Source organism: Vombatus ursinus, unplaced genomic scaffold (genome assembly GCF_900497805.2).
Source record: "Vombatus ursinus unplaced genomic scaffold, bare-nosed wombat genome assembly UNPS02009770.1, whole genome shotgun sequence".
Lineage (NCBI taxonomy): Eukaryota > Metazoa > Chordata > Mammalia > Diprotodontia > Vombatidae > Vombatus > Vombatus ursinus.
In genome coordinates this window covers 13,501,641-13,526,085 of record NW_020949548.1, presented here as the reverse complement: position 1 = coordinate 13,526,085, position 24,445 = coordinate 13,501,641, and positions in this window count along the sequence as shown.

Below are 24,445 nucleotides of genomic sequence, written 5' to 3'. Positions count from 1 at the left end.
AATGACATCATGGGGTGATGTCTTGACTTGCCGGTGAAATTGGATTTAAGTGAAGCAGAGTTGCGTAAAGTCATCAGCCTCTCTCTCTCTCTCTCTCTCTCTCTCTCTCTCTCTCTCTCTCTCTCCTAGAGTCAGTGAAGGCCAGTGGCAGGATTAAAGTCAAGACTACTGGCAGTGGCCTGGGATGCAGTGGATGATCTTGGTGTCTTTGACATCTTTTTGAGCTCTAAGCATTTCACAGTGCCTGCTTCAGCCACCTTCATAGCCATTGGAACAAATTGTTCTCATCTACCCATTCTGCCAGGGGAAGTGCTCACATGCTTGGGGTAGACATCCTCCTAATTCACCAATGGGCTTGATGCTCATTGGTTCTCCTCAATCTGATTTAGCCCATCTGCTAAGGCAGGTTTTTTTGGATGGTCATAAATTGGCATTTATTGTTTAAGTTCAGGAACAGATGATGAAGGGGATGGGGGGGCAATTCAGAACAAAGAGTCAAAGGGGGAGCCCTAGGAGAGGGAGAGGAGGGAGGAGACAGGGAGATGAGAGCCTCTCCTCTGTGCTTGCTCTAGACGGGGTTGATGCTGATTTCTGAGCTTGGTCCAGGGCACACAATGAGGCACAGGATAGGATGAAGTTCCAGGGGGCATAGGTTTAGGAAGACATCAAGGAGTGGCCAAAGTTACATGTCCAACCCAACGTGGTGGCTGGGATTCTCCTTGCATCAGCAGCACCGCTTCTCTCTATGGAACTGAAGCAAAGAGGTTTGATAGGTTCCATTCAGCACATTTCAACTTTTATGAAACATTCTTGTAGTTAAAGTCTTTGTGCTAAAGAATTCTTTCATCGCCTTTCTAACTTCTTGTCCTTTGCTTTTCATTTCTTTGCATATGCATCCAACTTCTAGGCTGCCTGCTCCAGAGCTGCTCCTTGCTCCTCAGTTAAAGTGATCTGATCCAGATAAGAAGTGCTGCAGATTTCTGGTTTGAGGTCTTTAGGTTTCTATGCAATATCTTTCCTTTCTAGATACTTTGAGCTAGTCAGTGTGTTCATATTTTCCAGAAGTTAATAGTCTTCACTGGTGGCTGTTAGCTCACCTGTCAGGTATGTGGCCATTTCGGAGAACATGTCCTAGCACAGCACCATGATGTCCACCTCTGTGGGCTTCATGGCCTCCGTGGCCATCTCCATGACGGCATTGTCTAGGCTGGGGAGGGGAGGAAGAAGAAAGGATGGAGGGAAGGATGGGGATGGGAGAGGAGAGGGAAAGGGGAGGGAAGGGAGGGAGAGGGGAGAAAAAGTGAAGGGTGAAGTATCTGAGCTGCTAAGACAGTGTTACCGGAGTGTGGCTGCTGCCCATGCTACAGTTTCTTAGAGCCACAGATAAGAGTTGGGTCAGAGGTAGACACCGAAAGTGGATGAGCAGCCCTGAAAAGGGCTTGGCAAGCCCTCACACCAGAGGTGCTAGTCCTCCTTGAACTCCCAGTGCTGCATTAGCTATTTGAGGAATGGACTGGTCAGCACATGTGTTTAAAGGCATCCAGGAGTCTCTGAACTCCATCTTTTGGAAGCCTGCATGTGAGCTCAGCAGCTTTTAACACTCCCCGCTTGAATGGAGGGAGGATGGGAATTTTAGGAAGATGTGGGATTATAGAAACCCAGGTTGTCTGGAGAGAGAAAGGGAATAAAAGGTGGCAGGTAGCTGACCTTGGCATCTTGTTCAACTGCTGTCTGTGCGGAGGAGGAGAGTTCTCAGCATGGGCCTCAGTTTCTATGGGCATCGTGATTGCTGAACTGAGGAGTGTGGTCTTCTAGCACTGTGACAAGGTGGGACAGAAATGTCCTCAATCGAGAGATTGCCTTCAATTCTAATCTTTAACACTCACGTTGTGCATGAAACCTCCTGTGTCCCTCTTCTCTTGTGAAGAGGTATTGAGAACAGACTCACTTTAATCCCTTGAGGGAAATAGTGGTGGGAGGACTTGCTGATTGTTTAAATTCCTTGTTAGTTACCCTAGATCCCTTTTAAGTAAATGCCTTTTGCTTCACTCTGATATTCTATGCTTTATTCTTCTATTGGAAGAAGGAAGGGAGAGAGGGATGATTTATCACTTGCCCAAGGTTCAGGGAAATAATAATAGTACACATTTCTTTTACTCTTTAAGTGCTATTTTCCGTAACCATCCCTTGAGTAAGAGGACTTCGATGCTGTTATCTGCATTATACAGAGCAGGAAACTGAGGCTCAGAGAGGCTAACTGGCCCAAAATGTACCCAGTTAGTATCAGAGCTAAGCTTCTACCAACTCCAGTGATTTTTCCATTTCACCATCTCCTCCCCAGCTCTAGGGCGTCTATATGAGCAGGGGTGGGGCAGGTGATCAGCAGAAGTCCAGGTAGGTAAGAAGTCACTTTCAGGTAACTGCATCAGGAGGTATCAGGTATTCTGCCATGTGGATACTGGACAGGCTGGAGTTTCATTCTGATGGAGAATCAAGGGACCAGGTGGACCCTTGTGCAAATGGAGAAATATGTCAGGAGTTACTGATGGGTCAGAGACACCAGGGTGGGAGGGGGCCAGCAACAAGACGGACAATGCTGAGCCAGGCCTGCCTATGTCCCCAGGCCAAGGGCTGGTCCCAGTGTTTAGCTGAAGGACAAAGAGCCAGGTCCATCATTCCAAAACCTTGTCTCAGCTCCCTTCGTCTGTTCATGCCAAGTGGAATCCATCTTGGCATTTCTATCCCTGCTGCCTTTGCTTCCACCTCCCCCCAATTGGGGGAGGGAGGAATCGCCCCCAAATTGTTGAGGTTGGAAAAAATTCAATAGGCTGTGGTTTCCATCAGGCACAGGGTTGGAGTCAAGCCGGACATCCAGGCTATGCTTCCTGGCTTGACTCAAGGGAGATTGGTCATTGCCAGCGGTGACCCCCTAGAGTAGAAGGCATTCATTATAACAAGACCAGATGCTCTACCTGAGCTCTCAGAACAGAGAGGCTTAAAGGTCCCTTAGTCAGTCTCCTTGTTCTTTCCGTGTTAACTTTCCACTGCCACCTGCCAAGGGGACAAAGCGATAATGTTTCCCCTGCTGAGTTAATGATCTTGGCTGCCAGCTTCTCTCATTCATTCATTCATCCATCAATGTATGGTGGTCCAAATAAATAAGACACTTCCCTCATAAGAGCTCATAGTTTAGGAGAGGAAAATAAAGCAGGAGATAAGGCATATATAATCATCATACAAATTATGATGAGGACCACCAAGTGATATTAGATCAGAGGAGGGAGATATCATTTTCAGCTAAGGAGATGATAGAAGGCTTCATGGAACAGGAATTTGAGTTGGGTCTTGAAGGGTGGGAAGGATGTCGACAAGTGAAGACATATGGAGAAGAGGATGGTCCAGGCATAGAAAAGAGAGTATACGGATATGGAAAGGCTGGAAGATTTGTGGCAGGTTTGTAGAATGTAGCGTTGTGGGAGTATTCACCTCTATCCTCAAGGATACCTGTGGGGTAATAGGCAGTTCAGATGTCCAGGCCAAATGCCACAAAATGTACCACGGCAAGCAAGCATTTGTAAACACATTTTTAAAGACCAAGTCTGGGTTTTTTTTGGGGGGGGAGGGGGTGGTTGGGGTGGGTGGGAGAGAACCCTGGAGGTCTTGGACACAAGGCATCATGGGAAGAGGGTTACTGGGCCACACCCTGGAGGTGGAAGTGTCTGTGGACACTGTGGGATGGCTATTGGAGAAGAAGCAAGGTAGACCTGGGCTGGAGATGAGATCATCCTGGGGTAAGTGGGTGGGGAAGGAGCCATGCTATCTGGTTTCTTCCTATTTTAATTTTTTTTTTTTTTTTGGTGCTAGGTGCTGAACTCAGTTATTTCTTCTGGCTGAAGGAGCTGGGAGGGAGCTCAGAATGTGGAACATTAGAGTTCAGAAGGGACTGGAGAACACAAAATACCAGAGCAGGAAAGCCCCTTTAGGACATCCAACATAGAAAGTCAGAACCGGAAGGGACCTTGGAAGGTCTAATATAGGACATCAGACATGGAAGGTATTTCAAGGTCAACTACTCCAATCTCATTTTACCAAGGTCCAGAGGGAACTCACTTGCCTCTGGTCACACAGCTCATATGGGCACAGATATGGTTTCACTGGTTGTCACCCACTTCCTAGCCCACAGACTCCTTAGCAGGCAGCAAACCTAGGACCCCAGTTCTCCTGCTGATTCCACTCACTTTCTCACTCAGGGACAAGGCCAAGCATTTCTTTCCTCCCCTGGTGGTCTCTGATGGATCAAGCTTCTTGCCTGCCTTGGCCCAGGTCCATTCTCTTTGGCTTCTGTTCAGAACTACCGCTGTGGCAGCCACCTGCCTCCCTGCTGGACTGGGGTAGGGGACATTCTCCAGTTTGGAAATGGGCAGTAACCTGCTCCCTGGGCCCCTTGGGGCCACATTTTGCAGCTGACTCATCCAGGCAGGCCGAGGCCCATTGGATGCAGCCCTGCATCACTCAGACATTCCATGGGGGCCACGTCAAAGCTATTTTCTGTTGACACCTGACCTTACCATCTCAGCCCTGCATCATCATCCTTCCTAAGTTCAAAGGAGCTGCTGACTAGAAATGTGAACTATCCTTCTCCAGATGAGGCCACCGAATATCAGAGAACCCAGGTGATTTTCCTCAGGTCACACACTGAGGGATAGTCAGAGTTGGGTCTTCAACCCATATATTCCGACTGAATATTCAATTTATTTTTCCTTTCTTTTCAAATTCTAATTTGAATATAGCTATAAAGCTAGGAGGGGCCTCAGAGGTCATTTTATCCAACCCCCTCAATTTTTAAATAAGGAAACTGAGGCCCAGGGAGGTAAAATGCAAGCCTGAGGTTAAATGACAGGTAGTAAGCATTTGAACCCAGGATCTTGGACTCCAGGACCCAATACTTTTTCTACTGTACCCCATGGCTTGCCTATCATGTTGGTTTCATCACCTTCATGTCCGTGATTCGCTCCTTCCCTCTGTACCAAAAATTAGGTAGAGAAAAAAAAAAAAAGCCATCCACAAAACTAATTAACACATCATCTGAGGCTAACAATGTAGGTGATGTCATGTACCCATAAGCCCTTGCTCCTCCCCCCCCCCCAGCAGGAAGCTAGATCATTCTAATTACCTTCTGGCCAGTTGTCATTTTGTTGTTCTTTCCATGTACATTGTCTTAGTCATTGTGTATTTTGTTTTCCAGTATCTGCCTACTTCACTTTGTATCAATCTGTAACCAGGGCTATTATGATTATTTTAAAAAAATAGACTTTTATTGATTTTTTTTTGTTTTTGTATCTTGTACAGTTCTTCTGCTTTCCTTCCTTCCCAGAGAGACATCTCTTATAACAGAATTTTTTTTAGAGGAAGAAGAGAAAAAAACTCAGCAAAACCAATCGATATATTGGGAAAAAAAAAAAGGATGCTATGTGCAATGTTCTGCAGAGGTGGATTTCCATCTCTTTAAAAGCCAGTTTGAGGGGTTGGGGGGAGGATGACGAAGAACTCTTGAGGATTCAGCCAAGCACTGGAGCCCTTGCAAAACCCTCTTTGAAGGAAGTGTCAGTCTTGCCTGCAGGCAACCCTGGCCTCCCCTTCCCTCCCTGTGGAAGAGTAGCTGACTCCTTCTGGGGGATACTGAGAGTCAGGCTTGTGAAGTTTCACATTAAAACATCTGTCTGTCATTACTGCCTTTCCACACCTCTGTCATTCAAAGCTCACAGGTGCCTGTAGCAGCTTTCTATTACTGCCTAAACAGAAATCAAACTCCTTAGTCTGGTATTAAAGGGAGGGGATCAGGGCATCTCATGCTCACCAGGGTGGGAGAGGGCACACAGAAGGGAGTGATAGGGCACGTAGAGGGGGGAGGGCATCGCATAGTTTAGGGAGTGGACAAGGGCTCTCGATAGCTCATGCCCAAATACCAGATGCAGCCTCCTGTGAATCAGAAAAGGCACAGTGCAAGGGCTGGGGTGGAGTGAGTGGGGTGGGGCTGAATTACCCTGGGGAAGTTTAGTGAGCTTGGGGCAAACCTATGACCAGAGATGGTGTTTCTGTGCAGTTGCGGGGCAGGAATGGGCACATAACAATCGTTCTCTCTCCCAAAGTAAAGTCTCTGCTCTCATGGAGCTCAGTCTAACGGGGGAGTGAGGAACAACATATAAATAACTGTGTACAAATAAGATATATATAGGATAAGTTTCAGAAGAAAGATTCTAAGGTTAAAGAGAACATGGCAAAGCAGAAGGTGTGACTTCTTAGATATGCCTGGAAGGAGGCCAGAGAAGCTAGGAGTTGGAGCTGAGGAGGGAACGAGCGCCTGGCATGGGGGACAGTCAGTGAAAATGACTCCAGTCGGGAGATGAAGTGTCTTGTTTGAGGAACAGCCAGGAGACATGTGTCACTGGATCAGAGAGTATGCGGGTGGTGAAAGGTATAAGAACACTAGAAGGGGCCAGGTTATAATGGGCTTGTAAAGCCAAAAGGCTCAGCTGAACTCTATCCTAGGACTTTGAAAGATCTGGGGGATGCAAGTGCTGAGTTCATGCCAGTGGTTTTTGAAAGATCATGAAAAGTAGGAGAAATACCTCAGAACTGAAGAAGGGTAAATGTCCTGATTTCCAAACAAAGGAAAGAGAATGATCGTTGTTAATTACAGGCTAGTGAACTTGATTTCTATTCCTGGCAATATTGTACAATATATCATTAAAGGAATGGCTAGTGAAGGTCTCATAGAGAGTCAGCATAGCTTCATTAAGAACCGGTTATGCCAGACTACCTTTGTTTCCTTTTTTGACAAGGTTACTGAACTAGGAGGTGAGGAGAATGTTTACGAAGATTTTGGCAAAGCACTGTCTCATGTTATACTTGTGGAAAAGATGAAGAGATATACCTTTGGATACTGCCAGATTCAAGAGCAGTCATTCATGTTTTGATATCAACTTGGATGGAGGTCTTCAAGGGTGTGCTTGGTCTTCTTCTTCCTTTTTTTAAACAAGCATTTATTAAACACCTACCATGTGTTAGGTACTGAGCTAAGCACTTTACAAATATTGTCTTATTTGATCTTCATAACTCCGGGAGATAGATACTATTCCCAGTTTACAGTCAAGGAAACTGGCAGATAGTGGACCTGGTCACACAGCTAAAAAGCATCTGAGACCAGATTTGAACTCAGGTCTTCTTGACTGCCTGCCCAGGGTTCTACTACCTAGCTTATTCTCTTGTTGTGTTTAACATTTTTATCACTGACTTTGACAAGGTGTAGATGGTATGATTACTAGATTTTCAGATGATATGGAGTGAACATGTTGGCTGATAGAGTTGGGATCCAAAAAAGATCTCGGAAGCATGAACATTGGAGCTTATCTATTAAGATGAAATTAAGTAGGGATAAATGTAAAGTCCTACTTTGGGGCCAAAAAATCAATTTCACAAATATAAGATGGGGGAGGCATGGCTAGATAACAGCTCACGTGAAGATTTGGAGGGTTTAGTGGAATGCAAGCTCAATATGAATTGACAAAGTGATATGACTTCCAAAAGAGCAGTTGCAATTGCATTAAAATGTTCAGGAGTAAAGAAGTGATTGCTCCTCAATACTGTGCCCTGATCATACCACACTGGGAGTTCTATGTTCAGTTCTGGGTCCCTCAGGTCCAGGACACTGATAAGCTGGAAAATGTCTAGAGGAGGTCAACAGGAATAGTGGAAAGCCTCATGCCACATGGATGAAGGAACTACAAATATTTAGTTGGCAGAAGAAAAGATTCATTGGGGGAGGATATGATGGATAACTTTAAGAATTTGAAAAGTTGTTGCACTGAAAAAGGAATTAACTTGGGTTAATTGGCCCTTAGCAAGGGGGTGGGGTACAATGAACATACCTTAAAAAGAGGTCCCTGGGTTTGATGGAAGGAAAAACTTTGTAGTAATGAAATCTACCTTAAAAGTGATGTGGGCTATTTCAGGAGCTAATAGAGGGCTGCCTCTCTTCCTAAAGTGCAGGTCTGACCATGTCACCTCCTTGCTCAATGAACTCCAGTGGTTCCCTATCACCTCCAAAATCCAATATAAAAACCTCTATTTCGCTTTCAAAGTTCTTCCTAACCTGTCCCCCTCACCACCTTCAGTCTTCTTACACCTAACGCCCCTCTACATAGTCTAAGATCCAGTGACACTAGCCCACTAGCTGTTCCTCTAACAAGACATTCCATCTCTCAACTCCCTACGTTTTCATCAGCTTCGTCCCATGTCTGAAATTCTCTCCTTTCTCACCTCCACCTCCTGGCTTCTCTCCCTGGCTTTCTTCAATCACTCGCTCAAATCCTACCTTCTATAAGAAGCCGTTCCCTCTCCCCCTTAATGCCAGTGCCTTCTTTCTGTGAATTTCTACTTTTTTTCCTGTTTACCTGTTGTTTGTACATAGTTATTAGCATATTTCCTTCCCCCCACCCCCCAGTTAGACTGTGAGCTCCTTGAGGGCAGGGACTATTTTTTTGATTTTCCTTATCTTCTCAGTGATTAGCACAGTTCCTGACACATAGCTGATACTCGATAAATACTTGTTGACTTGACTCACTGGAGGTCTTCAAACAAAGTTATGTTGTAGAGGGAATTCTTATTTAGGTGAGGGTGGGCCACTGAAGTTTCTTCCAACTCTGGGATCCTGTGATTCTGTGACCTTCAAGTCTTTCCAAGCCTCGTCCTGCCTCTCTTGAGGATGGGACCAAGACTGCCTCTACCCTCACCTTTCCCAGGCAAGGTTCGGTCAGACTGAGCCTTACCTTTGGGATGAAGAGTGGTCTCCAGGGCTCTGGTGGAAATGAACAGGATAGGAAAAGGTCAATTTGACTTTCTATTATTATTATTACTTTAAAAATTATACATATTTTCAATCAGCAAAAATCCATTTTCTCACCTTTCCACCCTAGCCAAATGTAAATATTTCTTTACAATATTGTTATTATATGATTTTTCTGGTTTATTATATAAATTGCTCTTCTCATTCTGCTCACTTCACTGTGTCAGTTCATACAAGTCTTTCTATATTTCTCGGAAATTCTCCCTTTTTATCATTTCTCACAGCACAACACCAATAGTATTTGATTACACTAACCTACCATAATTTATTTGTTCAGCTGTTCCCCAGCTGATGGTCACCTCTTTAGTTGCATTCTTTGTCACCACAAAAAGTGCTGCTATAATTATTTTTGTACATATAAGTGCTTTCACTCTTTCTTTGATCTCCTTAGAGTGCATGCCTATTAGTGGCATTGCTGAGTCCCAAGATAAATCCCCTTTTACAAGGGATGAAACTGAGGCTCAGAAAAGGGAAGGGATTTGCCCACAGCCATATAGTTTGTGAATTGCAGAGCTGGGATTAGAATCTAGAATCCAAACCTCTGGGTCTTTTAATCCAGGGCTCTTTCCTCTAAACAATCCCCTCTTCATCTTTCCAGGTTGCAATTTTTCCTTCCAAGTGAGGAATGAAGATCTGTCCAAGTTACTGAAGTGCACTTTGATGTTTAAAAGTGAGTAGCAGATGCATTTGAAGTATGTTCTACTTGACTAAAATAGTACCATTAAATGAAGTCAAAATATTTTTAGAGATTAGATGGAAGAAAGATATTTCTACTATTAACATTCTGTTTTTTTTACTAAATGGAATTAAGGAATTTAAGTTACAAGTTAAAGTAGAAATACAATTAATGAGTCACAAAATTGCCATTTGTAATTTCTAGGGCGTGGAGCAGGGGGTGGGTAGTGGTAGTTTTTGGGTCATGTGGCATGGGAGTCTTGGGGTGTGGCATCTGGAACTTTGCTTGTCATGGTCTCCAGGAATGCTGAGATACATCTCAGATCGTGGGCAGGATATCCTTGGGAAAGAGAGATGTATTTGGACAGGGTCAGGGCTCTATACTTTCCATAAAGAACACATCTCTAGCCCTGGGTCCAGCCCTGATGCTCCAGAGTGAGAGCACATAGGCAGGCAGTCAGACATTTATTAAGTGCCTACTATGTGCCAGGCACTGTGCTAAGCACTGGGGATCCAAAGAAAGGCCAGAGATAGTCACCGTTCTCAAGAAGCTCACAGTTTAATGGGAGAAACAATATGCAAACAACTATGCACAAGCTACAAACAGGATAAATTGGAGATAATCAAAGAGTTAAGGATTAATGAAGTTTGTAAAAGGCTCCTTGTGGAAGGTGGAATTTTACCTGGGACTTGCAGGAAGTTGAGGAATCTGAGAAGCGGAGGTGAGATGGGAAAGCATTACAGGTATGGTGGCCAGCCAGTGAAAAGGAACCAGGCTGGGAGGTAGAAAGAGGGCAGACCCAGTGGGAGATGCGCACTGGACGTCCTCCATCACAGGCATCCAGCCTGGCATCGATGACTGGATTTTGGGTGTCCTCTTTCCACTCCCACCCTTGACCTGACCCTCTCCTCCAGGACTCTGCTTCCCCTTCTCTGGAGAGCTCTTGCTGGCCTCTTTCTTGACCTGTTCAAATGGCTCGTAAGTTCACAAACTTCGAGCTTGAAGGAAACTTAGAGGCCATCCAGTCCAGTTCCTTTATTTTGTTTTTAATTCAATTTTATTTTATTTTCAGGTCCAAATTCTCTACTTGCCCTCTCTGTCGACCCCGTCCATTGAGAAGGCAAGAATAACAAAACCTATTACGAGTATGTATAGTCATGAAAAACAAATTCCTGAACTGGTCAAGTCAAAAAGAAAAAAAAGAAAAAGAGAGAAAAGAAATGTCCATCAGCTCTCTATCTGGTAGTGGATAGGATGTCTCTTCATGAGTCCCTTGGGATCGTAGTGGGTCATGCATATGACAGGAAATTTCTTTCACGATCCACTAATTTGCTTATGGTGTCACCTATTATATCTAAATCATGTACCCATTTTGAGCTTATCTTGGTATGTGGTATGAGATGTTGGTTTTTATGTAGTTTCTGCCATTCTACTTTCCAGTTTTCCCAGAAGTTTTTGTTGACTAGTGAGTTCTTGCTCCATTAGCTGGGATCTTTGGGTTTATCAAAGACTAGGTTACTGTGTTCGTATGCTTCTGTATATTGTGTACCTAATCTGTTCCCCTGATCAACCACTCTATTTCTTACCCAGAACTAAAATTGTTTTTATGATTACAGCTTTGTAGTGTAGCTTGGGATCTGGTACTGCTGTACTCTTGTCCTTCCCATTTTTTTCACTGATTTCCTTGATACTTTTGATCTTTTATTCTTCCAGATGACTATTGTTACTAGTTTTTCGAGCTCTGTAAAGTAGTCCTTTGGTAGATTGATTGGTATGGCACTGAATAAGTATCCTTTACTTTACAAATGAGAAAACAGACCTGCAGATATTAAAGGCCCAAAGTTATTAAGTGGCAGAGCTGCGATTTGAACCTAGGTCCTCTGCACTTTTCCAACTCCACCATACTATGTTTCCCAAGGCTCTCTTCTCTCTCTCCTTTGCAAGTCTCAATCACTATACTGGGTTATTTACTATTCCTTGCTCATGACACTCCTTCTCCTGACTGTCCCTTTGCACTAGCTGTCCCCAGGACCTGGAATGTTCTTCCTTTTTACTTGTTGACTCCAAGTCTGGCACTTGTCCTTACTACACCACATTACCTCTAGTAAAATGTTTGTTGAGTGAACAACACAATCAATAATGATGAATGGATTGGAGAAGGGAAAGGTTGAACCAATTAGGAAGCCAGTACAGTAGTCTAGGTGAGATACCTGAACTAGGGTAGTGACCTGTGAGTTAAGTGAAGGGGTTGCCCATGAGACGTGTGGGAGGAAGGATTCAAAGGACTTGGCAACTGGAGGGAGTGAGGGGAAGGAAGAGTTGAGAATGACCTCAAGATTACCAACTTGGCTGAATGGGAGGATGGTGGTGGCCTCAATAGAAACAGAAGTTTGGAGGAAGGGTGAGTTTTAGGAAGAAAATGATGAATTCCATTTAGGACATGCTCTATTCACCAGAGTAGCGATCCAGTCCGGTCTTGCCATGCCCCACCCCTAGCCTAGCCTAGCTTTCCCATTCTTTCCTTCTTTGATCTTCCTCTTATACCCAACACAGCCAGAAAAAAGTGCCTTTTATTGCTCTTAGCATTTATCAACAGCCTTGGCCACCTTTCGAAGATCTGAGTCCCCAAAACTCACCTCTATAAGTTGAGGAGATTTAAGATGACAAAGTTTTCAGGAAAATATTTGGATGGATTGGTAGGCTTGTTATGAGTCAAGAGAATGCCTTGAAAGCCAAAAAGCCACAACCAGGAATTGGGCTACATTTAGAGGGACAGAGGGTCCAGAACAAGGAAGAGAACAGGCCCACTGTCCTCTGCTCTGGTCAGGCCATTATTTAGAAAGGACATTGACCAGCTGGGGCAAGTCCGCCTCATAGTTACCAGAATGATTAGAGCACAGAGGCATCATTTGATATTTTTCTCCTGGAGAAGGCTGAGGGGAGACAAATTAGCTATCTTTAAGTATTTGAAAGAAGAATCAATCTGGTTCTGCTTGGTCGCAGAAGATGGAGCAATGGGAGCATAAAGAGAAGGTGCAGAGAAGCAGATTTACGCTCCATTCAAGAACTGACCCCAAGTGGAATGGGCCTGATTAGGGGGTGGGGAGTTTCCCCTTCACCAGAGTCCTTTGAGCACTGGTTGAGTGACTACTGCTCAGGGACATTGTGGAAGGGAGTCTTGGTCAGCTGCAGGTCACACTCAATGGTCTCTGAGGCCCTGCTAAATCTGAGACTGAGTACAATAAGGGTGTTGTTTCTATCTTCCCAGAATTTGGGCCTGGCCTCACTCCGCAGCTGTTTCTGCTGGCCTCCCCAAACCTAATTCCTTTTTCGTTCTCCATTCAAGGCTGGGAATTCCATGGCCTTCCCCAGGTTCTAAATCTTCTGGGTCTCCTCTGTCTCCTTTCCTGGTTCTTCTGTGTTTGAATGGCCCCAGTGCTCTGTCCTTGACCTTTTGTCCCTACCATCACCTTCAGTGATCTCATTAGCTCCTGGCTTCAATTATTATCTTTATGCGACTAACATATTTATTTACGTTTCCATCCCCCATCTCTCCCTAGTTTCAGGCTGGCAGCACCAACTGTCCATTCACATCTACAAGAGATGCCCCAAACTCAACACATCCCACACTGAACCCTTCCCTTTGAACCTGACTCTTTTTCAAACAATAACCCTAGTGGCTTCTAGTCAACTAGGCTGGAAATTTCATAGTCATCCTTGGACTCCTCTCTCTTCTTCATTTCTCCTGTGGAGAGAAAAAAGAAGAGGACCCCAGAGAGAGCCTCGGGGGATGTCCATGGTTGAAGGGGATGGTGTAGTTAAAGATCCTGCTAAGGAGACCAAGGAACCAATCAGGGAACCAGGATAGAGTGGTATTAGACAAACTCAGAGAGTATCCAAGGGTGGGGTCAATAAAGCAAAAGCTGAAGAGAGGTGGAGAAGGATGAGGAGTGAGAAAAGGCCATTAGATTTGCTTAATAAAGAAATCACTGGTGACTTTAGAGAAAGCAGTTTCAGTTGAACCAAGAAGTTGGAAGCCAGAATACACAGAGGATTAGAAAAGAGTGAGATAGGAAGTGAGGGCACTAAGGATGATCCTTCTAGGATGTCAGGGAGTTGAACAGCCTAGGGCAGGAAGTCAGAAGCCCCCTGGGTTTATTCAGGAGGAGGAGTATTGAGGAAAACCTCCAGAGCAGCTCTGTGGTCCCCATCCTGGAAAGCCCTGCTGGGCTCGGAGCGATAGACCAGGGAGAGGATGACTTCCTGTCTGGCCTCCTTCCTTCAGGCCTTCCCCGCTCCTCACCAAGCAGCAGCCCACTCCCCATTCCCTTCTCCCTCAGTGCTGGCTTGCACTCCTGCCCCAGGCCCCCATGTGGAGGAAGGAGTCAGTGCTGAGGAACTCTGACGCCCTGAGCCCTCCGCTGGGCAGCCCCGGCGCGGTCAGATGTTCTCTCTCTCGGCTCCCGGGGGTCACACGTTTTTCTCTTCAGACGAGCCAGCAGTGCTGGGAATAGGCTGGGGCTCTTCCCTCTCTTTCTGTTCAGAGACACGGGTCTCTTCCGCCTGGTGTTTGCCTTGAGTGACTTCCATGGTAAACAAGGAAGGCCGCCGGTCTGCTCTTGTGTGATTGTCAAATGTTTCACAACCAGCTCTGGGTGGGGGCACTTCCTCCTCTTACACCCGCAGCCCACTGCTTAGGTGGAGAGGATGTGGGATAAAATTGATCAGGGGACCCTCAAGGCAGGGACCTCCCGAGTCCCCCATCGACTGCTTTGCCATTTCCTTATAGCCGAATCGGGAAGGGAAGAGAGAAAAGAACAAGCATTTATTAAGCACCTGCTATTGCGCTAAGCATTCTACAAATATCTCATTTCATCCTCACTACAACCCTGGGAGGGTTAAATCCATTTTATGGTTGAGGAAACTGAGGCAGAGGTTAAGTGACTTTCCCAGGGTCACACAGCTAGTAAGCGTCTGAGGTCAGTTTTGAACTCAGATCTTCCTGATTCCAGCCCAGTGCTTTATCCACTGGAGAGTGGGGTGGGGGGTGAGGGTTCCAGAGCAGGAGCTGGTATTGAAATCCAGGGAAGTTACAAGTGCTGAGTTTATCTGTGGAGTCTACCTGGTGTGACTTGGGCTGGGATTGTTTGGTTGCAGCCGGTTTTATCCATAGGTTAGCCAGCAGCCTCTTAGTCTCTGAGACTCACTAAAGACCCAAAGCAATTGGTCTATGGAACCCAGGGGTACAATTGGGGGAGGGATCCATTCATCACTGGTTAGTGGCAAAGGTCAGACTGGAACTTGGAGACCCTAAGGATCTGAGCTATTGCTTTGTCCCTATGCACCCCACACCCTGAAAAACAAGAGGTCTGCATGGCTGGGCTCCAGGTGTGCCCTTCTCCCCGTGCCCTAGTCCATGCTAAAATTATCATGTTTCTGCAGTTCATCTGACACCAGAGCTTGCTGTCTGCAGCCTTGGCTTCCAAATTCAGACTCTCTTTAGCTAGACTCTTGTAAAGCCCTGCTTGGGGCCAGTTCCCAGGGACAAGTCATCCTTTCTTTGCCCCACAGCCAATACGTGTGGAATCTCTTCTCATCATCCGTATCGATTGCCGTGTGCTTGGCAGACCCTGATCGAGGCTGGATATATCTCTCCTCTCTTATTCCTAATCTCTCTCAACTATTTTTGTCCGTGATATTGTCTGGTTCTTTCGGGCCTGTTTCTAATCTACCCTTCTCTGAGTCCCAAGAAAATGAGTGCCTAAACACACACAGACACACACACACACACACTCACAGACACAGACACACACACACACACACAGACACACACACACTCCCATACTTACATCAAAGGCATAAAATAAGTAGTTGTCTGAAACCATGGAATGAGGGCCCCAGGGAGCCGGGAAGGGTTAAATTAATCACAAGGTGAAAACCTCAGCACCTCCTTTGCTCCTCTGGCCCACAACTCCTGCTCCAGCGCCATGCTTTGGTTCCCCACCTTCCCACAAGGTTAGGGAAAGCCCAGAATGAAGGATTGCAAGCGGCCCACACTGGGGGGTGGGGGGGGGAGCAGGGCACAAAAAAGCTGGCCCAGGCTATAGCTAGTAGCTGAAGTATTGGCTTGGGGGTCTTTAGGAGGTCCTAGCTAGGGGGCTCCAGGGAGGTGGATGCTCCACGGGGAGCGCAGGCATCTTCCAAATGTGCATGATTCTGACAACTTTTTCTAAACATCAAATCGTGGCTGGTCCTCGTCCTCACCCATAGCAACAGGGTCCAGGGGCTTTTAGTTTGTATACCTAGAGCTTTGCACACAGCAAGTGCTTAGCAAGGACTTGTGGATTGATTGGACTTGGATTCATGGAACCTGAGTTTGAATCTTGTCTCTGACACTTACCACTTAATGACCTTGGGCAAGTCACTGTAGGTCTCAGTTTCCACAACTGTAAAATGAGAGCCTTGGACTAGATCATCTTTAAGATCACTTCTAGCTCCAGATGAATGAATGAATGAATGAATGAAAAAAGCATTTATTAGGCACTTACTATGTGCTAGTACAGTGCTGGGGACACCCAGCATAGCTTTTTTATTTGGAAATCCAAATATAAAAAGAAAGATAAGATAGTGTCTGGCCTCAAGAAATTGACATTTTAGCAGGGCAGAGGCTCTTTACCTTTTTTGTGTTATGAATCCTTGTGTGGTCTGGAGAAGCCCATGGACCCCTGGGGTGGTCTGGGAAAGCTCCTGGACTTCTTTGATGGTCTGGAGAAGCCCATGGACTTCTTGGTTTGGGAAGCCCACGGACTCCTCAGAATAATGTTTTTAAATGCATATAATAAAACACATAAGATTTCAAAGCAAACCAATTATATTAAAATATATTTATCAAAATACATATTAAAAATAACCAAGTTCATGGACTTTTATTAAGAACCCCTATATTAGGGGGAGGCAGTACATCTGGGGGGTGGTGGTCAAAGAAGGGGAATTGTAGGGATGGTGAATCATGTCCTTTCCAGAAGCAATGGAGGTATGGATTTGATTACTGTGCCCAAAGCAGGAAGTGGAAAGCCAGGGTGGGAGGTGGGGTGGCCATGTGGGGTACGTGCAGTGTCAAGAAGATGGCAAAGTGACTGGGTGGGTGACTGCATGGGACAGGAAGTTGGAGTGTGGCCTGGACTTGGGGGTCTGTGCCAGTTAATAGAATGGGCTAAGCTCCCATCAACTGGCTTTTGGGCCCCCAGGGCAGAGTGGAGGACAGGGCCCAGCTGGATGGCTGGAGGCCATCTACTGATCCCTCTGCTCCGGAAGGAGGTGGCCGAGATGGCTCCATAAGCCTTGAGGGGGCCCCTGGATGAGCATGTCTGCTGTCCCTGAAGGTTGATAACAGGGGCCAGCTGGTTTCTTATTTGATTAGCAAAGCCAGAATAGAGGAATAATTAAATCCAGAATGTCCTCTCTGTTCTCTATCTCCAGGTTTGTTCCTTCTGGTGGGGGAGGGGCTCCCAGGTTATGGGGGCTGGTGCCCAGGGCTCTGACTTAGTGGGGCTCTGGCTCCTTTTGGGGGTCTGTTTTTTGGACATGCGGGTCTGGGGTCAAGAGGAATTATGAGGTTGCCCTGTGACTTCCAGGGGCTTCTCCTTTGGCTCCAGGTGGTTTCTGAGTGGCAGGGAGGCAGGGTGAGGCTGCCGGGCTCAGCCCCCATTCTGGCCTCCAGGTTAGCTCTGGCCTGACTCGGGGTCACAGAATCTGACCACTTACCCAGAAGATTGTAAAGGGGTGTCTTTTCCAGTTCCAAGTTGACCCTTCTGGCTGGGAGAGAGGTCAGGATTGTGTAATTTAGAGCTAGCAAGGATCTCACAGATCATTTCCTTCAGTTCTCCCCTCCCTTTGATAGATGAAGGAAACTGAGTCCCAGAGAGATTCATGAACTCGCTCGAGGTCATAGTAATTAGGAATCAGAAGAACAGGATTCAGTCTCGGGTCCTCAGGCTCCCAAATCCCTCCTTTTTCCATCACACCATTCTACGAAAAGACTCCAGACTGGCTGCATGGCCTAAGCATGGGGGTCAGTGTGTTCCCCCATTCTATCACTCCTTGGGGCTGTGGGAGGCCTGCCGATCCAGGCCCAGCTGGCCGGAGCCCTGGGGCTGCAGAGGACTCAGGACAGGAGGAGGAGGGGATGCTGGAGGCCTCATGGAACCCCACCCTGTGGACCTAGGGGCAGACCTGGGCCCAGTGAAGTTTGGGGCTCTTGCACCTACATCTCAGCTGGGCCCACCTCCACTGGGCTCACAGTGGCCACTGAGAGTATCTGAGCTCCCCCAGACACGAGCCAAGGAGGCCCCAGGCTGGGCCTCATTCACCCCTTCCAGTCCTGATGTCCATGTGTCTTTACTCTGAGGTCAGCTCTGAGGAATGTGGAGCAAGGGGGGGTTACAGGCCGAGGAGGGGCTCCTGGTGGGGCGGGGCTGAGCTCTGCCAGGGACTTCTCAGAGGACCAAGAAAAAAGAGTTTCATAATAAGCAAGGGGATCGAGTTTCTGAAAACACACTGTGAGGGTCAGCAGAGCAGCTGGCAGTCGGGGAGCAGGGCCGTGACCCGCCTCTGAACCCTTCCAATTCATTTCCTGTCAGAGTACAGACCCAAGGGGCCAGGCAGCCAAGATGTGGGGCTCTTTTGGAGACCAGGCCTGCTGGAAAGCGGGATTCCAGGGATGGCTGACATTCCTTTCAGCCTCTTAGCCCCCCGCGGCCACTTGCAGTTCTTGGGATTGTTGAAGGGGGGGATGGAGGGGGCCCTCAGGGGAACCTGGGGGGTAGGAAGAACTCACAAGCAAATGACTGGCTGTATTGCTCACTTCCAAGGCTAGAGCAGAGAAAAGTGGCAGATGCAGGGGTCTTCGTTAATCACTCACTGATCCAGTAGGTGTATACTGAGTGGTGGGGGCATAAAATATGCCTTGAATTGAGCAGGGTACAGAGAACCGTCACAGCTTGCTATCTGGGTATAGCTAAGACCCAGGGAGAAAACAAAATAAAAGTCTCTGAGCAGTCAAAATAGATGCTTTTAAATGCATGCCCTACAAGTAGAAGGGAGGTCCCATTCAGGGTTCATTTACCTTTATTTTACTTATAATTTTGATAATCTCCGTGATTTAGGTTTCGCACACATCTTTTAAAAAAATTGAAATCAAGCCCAATTAGAAGAAAAGTAAATGTGGGTGTGGCTGTGAGTAGCCCCTCACGTTAGTGAGGAGACTAAAGAACTATTTAAAAAAACATATTATACAGCGCAGACTGGACCAGTTCGATGTTGGAGCCCACAGCCCACCTCATGTGGATGGGCCGAGGGTATTTGGGGGTCAGAGCCCCTCACAATAATGGAGGCTGTGTAAGACGGTAGGCATGTGTGGGATACGTTTCAGAAAGACTCGTGTATAGGGGCAGGTCCTTGCAGCATAGACTCCATATTCGTTTTGGGATGGTATTCTCCAGAAGGATGTCTGTGAATCTCCAAGGCTGTGAGAAGTTGTAAAAATCACGAGGGGACATCTTGGGAGAAGCCCAGGTAGGCACCCAGGGAGAGACAAGAAGAAGATGATCATGGAGTTATGAGCTCGTGTCCCATCTGGATTTTGATAACAATGAAATTCAGAGTTAGGGTTTCTGGGATCATCAGGTGCTTGGGCGAAGAAGCCAAGCATTCTCCAGATGGCTCTTTCTACACCAAGAAGGTGTCAAACACTCCCTAGCTCAGCAATCGAGTCTGCAAGTATTTGGGGGTGGTTTCCCACCCCTCCTCCACGGCGAAGAAAAACTTCCAGGATGAGAAGGAAACTGAGGCATGATGATAAAGTTCAGAGAGTCAGCAGCAGAGATGGGAAAGGAAAGAAGGACGGCTGTCCTGGGCTCTTCTTCCAAACAGAGCTTCACCAATTGGAAAAGGGGCCATCAGTATGGAGGGCTGTATCAGGGTCCTCGTTCCTGGGAGCTCAGAGCTCCTAAGAATCACTGCAAAGGTTTCCTATCGCTCCACTGTGAATGCCTTGATGTAAGCTGTTGGCACTTCCTGGGAGACACGTGTGGGGATCAGCACAGGCTCCTAGGAGTGGTAGTTCTAGAGACCACGGCATCTGGGGCTCTTGGACAGTCTCCCTTACAGGGAAAGGCTTAAAAAAACCCCAACAAAAAACATTTCATTTAAAAGCGTTGACCCTCCGTTTTTTGGAACCTTGGCATTCCTCAGTAACTCATTTCCCCAAATCCCTACCCTTCAGGAATTTGTAACTTATCAAGGGAAAGACTTTGCACACTGAGCACGGTGTATATGGTGAACTCCAAAATGGATTTCCTTCCACATTGAATGGGGAAGTTCACTGAAAGCCAGGGGATTATGCAGTCTGTGAAACGTTGGTACCCCTGCACTAGAATCTGTATTATTGTGTTGTGTTTCTGCCGCAAAACCTCGTCCGTGTGCGCACCCGACCCTCCAAGGACGCAGCTCGCCTCGCTGCATCCCCAGTGGTGAGGATCCCCCCCAATCCAGCTCTGAAATGTGGGCTTCTCCCCCTAAGCTGGGTCAGCTCGGCTCTCCTGGGGGCCTCCAAAGGACAGTGAGGGCAAGATGGGGCTCTTGGGGCGGGGCAGAAGGTTCTCTTTCTCTCCTCTGATGCTGCCGCGGCCCTGGGGCAGACCCTCATTGCCTCATTTCTCCTCGGCCTCAATTTTCCTAAGGGGAAGATCTGAGCATGTCCTTCCCCTAGTCAATAAACTCCAGTAGCTCCCTATCTGGCGGCTAGGTGGTGCAGTGGATAGAACGCTGGGCCTGGATTCCTCTTCGTGAGTTCAAATTTGACCTCAGACACTTATTAGCTGTGTGACCCTGGGCAAGTCACTTAACCTACGTGCCTCAGTTTCCTCATCCGTAAAATGAGCTGGAGAAGGAAATGGCAAACCGCTCCAGTATGTCTGCCAAGAAAACCTCAGATGGGGTTATGGACACAACTGACCAACACTAGCTCCCTATCACCTCCAGAATGAAATATTAAATCCTATTTTTGGCTATTAAAGTCCCTCACAATCTGCACCCCGCCCAGTCTTCTTAACCCTTTCCTTCTCTCTGTGTACTCTATAAAATAGAGACATAGCTTCCTTCCACACAATTCAGTCTCATCCCTCCCTGACTTTCACTGGGCATCTCCCCCAGGCTTGGAAGGTTTCCCCTCCTTCCCCTTTGCCTCCTGGCTTCCCTGGCACCCTTCAGGTCCCAGCTCAAATCCCACCTTCAGATGAGGCCTTCGACCACCCCTCCCACTGCTAGGGTTTTTCCTCCGAGGTAACCTTCCTTCTACTCTTTCTACATCTTAGATGGTCATCGCTGTTGTCTGGCTGTTCTGCACCCTTAGGCTGGGAGCTCCCTGAGGGCAGGGACAGTGTCTGTGTCTTTCTTTGTAGTTCCCCCTCCCCCACACCTTTAGCTGAGGCTTATCATCAGTGCTCGATAGATTGCCTATTGGCTGACTGACTGAGATGATGGAGGTGGATAAAGTAAGAGAAGCGCAAATGTTCAGGCCAGAACGGGGCAGGGGGAAACCTCAGGTGTCCCATGGTTTCAGGGGGATCCCCAGAGCTGGATGGGGGCGGGGTGGGGCGGGGCAGGGGTGCCTGGGGCAGTGACAGCGGGAGTGGCAGATGTTGGTCCTGAGGCAGCAATGGCTGTGGAAGACGGGGCTCCATCCCCGAAGGGGAGTCTGGGGCAGAGATGGTGGAGGTGGGGTAGTATCCCCCATAAACCATCCGAGGCAGCATGCCCCACTCAATAAAGGGCAGTCAGGCAGACCTGTGTCTCTGACCCCTACTGGCTGTGTGATCCTGAGTGTCAACTCATTCAACTTTTCTAGCCTCTGTTTCCTCATCTGTAACATGGGAATAATACTTGTGTAGTGCCTACCTCACTGGGTTGTTGTGAGGATCAAATGCATGCAAAGCATTTGAAAAACTTCAGGAGATCTGTAAATGTTATCTGGAATGACTTTTCTGGTCCTGACCTGTGATTTCATCAGTATGGGGAACTCCCAGTGGGGAAGCTCCCTCCTCTGATGCAGATGATGTCAAGTCAGCAAATCAATAAGCATTTATTAAGTGTCTCCCAGGTACCAGATGCTGGACTAAGGTCAAGTAATTCCTCTGTGATTTGTGGTCTTAAGAGATTTGCTTGGGGGCACTGAGAGTTTAAAGCAAACAGCTCACCGTATCACCTACTCCGTGCCAGAAGCAGACTTGAATCCAGATCTCCCTGATTGCCCGGCACCCCCTTTATCCCCTGCTCCGAGCCCCCTGTTCAGCTGCATCATGAGCAGAAAATTCAAAAACTGGGAATACCCTTGAGTAGGAGTGTCCTTGTGTTGAATCTTAAGATGTTAAAGTTTGTTTTTTTTTTCTTAGAATGCATTTATTTTGCTTGTTTGAGTTCCTTCTTGCATTTTTTGGGGGATGTTTTTATTACTGTTGCAGACATCCATCTTTGCCATCAACATAATTGCATTCAGTGACTGAAAGGAAGTATCTGACGACTTATTGCTTATTTTAACACTTCTGGAGGGTAGTCTCCAAGACTCTCTGAGACATATTACCAGTAGTCACTCTGAAATAGATGTTAATTCTCTCTTTTTTCCCCTGGTACCTGCATAATTTAGTTTCTCTCTCTCTCTCACAAATTCAATTTTATCTTATTTTCGGTTCTGAACTCTCTTCTTCCCACCTTCCCTTCCCCCACCCATTGAGAAAGCAAGAAAAACAAAACCATTTTTCGTTTTCTTCATAGATAACATCTTGGCAATAAAATCTTGATGAAAAGAAAATTTGGATGTGAAAGAAAATAAAATTGATTGAAAAAAATAACCATCACCTTTGGAATTCTAGAAGACTTTGCTTGCACAGGCTGGAGCATTCAGTGGGGGCTGGGAGTGGGGGGAGGGTAGTTCTAGATCTCCTTACCAGAAAAGAACAAATAAAGAAGAATTGGTGCAAGGAATTCTCTCCTTCAATCATAACTCCTCTGGGACTTAATAGATAAATCTTCAAGTCAACTGAAGAACATAGTTTAAGTGGTCTTTGTTTTTTTGTTTTTTTTTTTTCCGTTTTGTGAGGCAATTGGGGTTAAGTGACTTGCCTAGGGTCACACAGCTAGCGAGTATTATGCGTCTGAGGCCAGATTTGAACTCAGGTCCTCCTGAATCCAGGGCTGGTGCTCTATCCACTGTGCCACCTAGCTGCCCTTTAAGTGGTCTTAATCCAATGGGTCTAAAACCCTGGTCTCTACTGACCTAGTGGTAGCTAGGTGGTGCAACAGGTAGGGCACTGGCTTTGAAATCAGGAAGATCTGAGTTCAAGTCCTGCCTCAGATACTTACTAGGATCACACAGACCCTGGACAAGTCACTATTTGCCTCAGCTTCTTCTTTTGTAGAGAGAGGAGTTGGACCAGACATCCTCTAAGACCCCTTTTAGTGATTTTTAGCCCTGCCTCACATGTGTGCACGGGTATTATTGGATATTGATCTGCTAAATTTATTGAGATGCCATTAACTTAAAATGGCTTTATTCGTTTTTTTGTTAACTTCAGAAAATGTTTATGACCTATATTCTCTCATTAAAAAAATCCCTTTGGATGCCTTGGGGGGTAGTGAGTTCTTTGTCACTGAAGCTATTACAGAGGAGAATGATTCCTGTGTAGGGATGGCTTGAATGACATAGTCTTTAAGGTCCCTTCTAATCCTGAGATTTCTGATTCTGGAGCTTTCCTGGTGCTGCTGGGTAGAGAGAGGGCAGCCTCAGCAAAAACCCTGAGGCAGGAGATCTCCTGTGTGTTTTGGACAGTGGAATTTTCAGTTTTTCTGGTGTATAGAGTGTGTAGAGGGGAGTAATGTGAAATAAAGCAGGAAACATGGGGTGATGCCAGGCTTTTAACAGAGGAAAGGAGTTTGAACTTTATTCTGAAGGCTTGAGCAAAGGAGGTAACGTGACTTGCCCACTCTTACTGTCAGTCAGCTGGTCAAAAAGCATTTATTAGTGTCTACCATGTGCCAAGCACTGTGCTAAGTTCTGGGGATACAAAAAGAGGCAAAAGTCAGTCCCTGCCCTCAAGGCGCTTACAATCTAATGGGGGAGACAACAAGCAAAGAAATCTGTACAAACAAGCTAGAGAAAGGATAAATGGGAGGGAAGGAGCAGAGGGAAGGCACTAGAATTAAGAGGGGTTGGGAAAGGTTCTTGTAGAAGAGAGGATTTTAGCTGGGACTTGAATGAAGTCAGGGAGGACAGCAGCCATAGCGTAGGAGGGAGTGCATTCCAGACATGGGGGACAGCCAGAGAATGCCCAGAGCTGAGAGACAGAGTGTATCGATTGTGGAACAGCCAGGAGATAAGTGTCACTGGATTGGAGAGAATAAATAGTCCTCTATTAGACAATGTGGAGGTGTTTTCCTTCCAAGGCTCTGGACATATTCCCCAGAGCTGACGTTGGATTCTGGACAGACTTGAAAGGGAGGAGGGCGTTAGGTTATGAAGGGCTTTGAATACCAAACAGAGCATTTTGTATTTGATCTGGAGGCAATAGAGAGCCACTGGGGTTTACTGGGGGCAAGGGGGGTGACATGGTTGGAACTGCATTTTAGGAAAATCATTTTGGTGGCTGAATGGAAGCTGGATTGGAGTAGGGAGAGACTTGAGGCGGGCAAACCCATGAAAAGGTTATTGTAGTAATCCAGATGTGAGGTGATGAGGGCCTGCACTAGGGTGGAAGCAGTGTCAGAGAAGAAAAGGGGGCATATATAAGAGATGCTGAAAAGGTAGAGTCAAC